Here is a 1702-nt window from a genome sequence, read left to right as displayed (position 1 = left end):
GTTTCTCCAAATAAAGTTCATGTTCATTTGATTAATAGTTTTAGTTAAACTATTTGGGACAGCAGTGCTACAAGTTGAATAAATTAATCTTGATAAACTTTCCATTTTTGATAAGTAAATCCGGCCTAAAATAGAAAGGTCTCGTTGGAGCCATAAGTTTAGTCTGGATTTACATTCTTTGATCTTTTTTTCATTAGTTACGGTTGATTCTTGGTTTTTGGTTATTACAGTACCCAAGTATTTAATTTCAGATTTAACTGGAATGCTAGATATTTCTTTTAGGGAAGTGTCATSAATAGCTATAAGCTCACATTTCTTTAMGTTYAACATTAGACCTGAAGCCTCTGAAAAGGATTTAATTTTATCARTTACAATTGGAACTTGCTTGTAATTTTTTAAGAAAACGGTGGTGTCATCTGCTAACTGGCTAATGATTAATTCTGTACCGAAAACATCTAATTTCTCAATGTCTTCACAGTTTTTAAGATAGATCGCTAACATTTCTGCAACTAAATTAAAGAGAAATGGGGAAATGGGACACCCTTGAGGAATTCCAACATCAATGTTAAATCTAGCTGTGGTGCCCTGAGGCAGTATTACACAACTATTAAACTTGAAAACTAAGAAAGTGTTTTGGTTAGTTTGCTAACTATTTAAATTTGATCTAAATATTGGTCTTGCAAACTATATATATTTAGTTTTAAGCTATAAATTTAGCTTGCCCTCTATTAGCTAAATATTTAGTTTCCTAGATGAATATTTAATTTGTAAATTAAATATTTGGCTTACTTACTAAATATTTAGATTAGAGGTAAATACTTCATTTTCTAGTTATTTAGTGTGAAGCTAAATATTCAATTTGAAAACTAAATATTACTAAAATTAATAAGCAAGCTAAATAAATGTTTTGCATAAAACTAATTATTAATTTGTAGCTAAATATTTAATTTCTAAACTATATTTAGTTTGCTAAAGTAGTTTGGAGCCAAACTTTTTTTTAGTTTGAAACTGTGACATATATAATTGCCTGAATAACGTGGTGAAAATATGACTGTAATTACAGGCCAAATAAACCACATTACTGTTAATCTTTCACTGTACCTTTACCAATGCCAGCCTGTATCTATGCTGCATCGTTTAATTTGTGGTACAGATTTATACCGTTAGCCGGACATGGTGGATGTTAACCTAGCTTCTCCCTTTCTTCCTGTTTTTCCACAGAAAGTCGTCCTGAGGCAGAAATCTGATCCTCTGCTGTCAGAGCTGACGTCTGACTGGCAGCTCATCAACCGGAGGTCACCACCACAGGACGAAGCGTCCTCTCATCCTCCATCCGGCGGATTTCAAGCCACTCTGGGATCATTCACCCGGTCTTTCCATGTTTTCCCCTCAAAAATTAAAGTTTCTCCCAATCAATCAATCAATCAAATTTTATTTGTATTGCACATTTCAGCAGCAAGGCATTTCAAAGTGCTTTATATAATTAAAATAAAAACAGCATGGGACATTGAACAAACAGTGAGAAAGAGAAAGACATTTAGATTAAAAACGATAAAAACATTAAAACCCCTTTTAGGCCTTCAGTTAAACGTYGTTTAACTGGGACTCTAACCCTCTGGGACTTTAGTCAAAAACACTGTTTGACAAGGACTCCAACCTCTAGGTTTTTAGTTAAACGTTGTTTAACTGGGACTCTAACCCT

Source organism: Poecilia reticulata, linkage group LG2 (genome assembly GCF_000633615.1).
Source record: "Poecilia reticulata strain Guanapo linkage group LG2, Guppy_female_1.0+MT, whole genome shotgun sequence".
NCBI classification, from domain to species: Eukaryota; Metazoa; Chordata; class Actinopteri; order Cyprinodontiformes; family Poeciliidae; genus Poecilia; species Poecilia reticulata.
Note: the sequence above shows the minus strand (reverse complement) of the source record.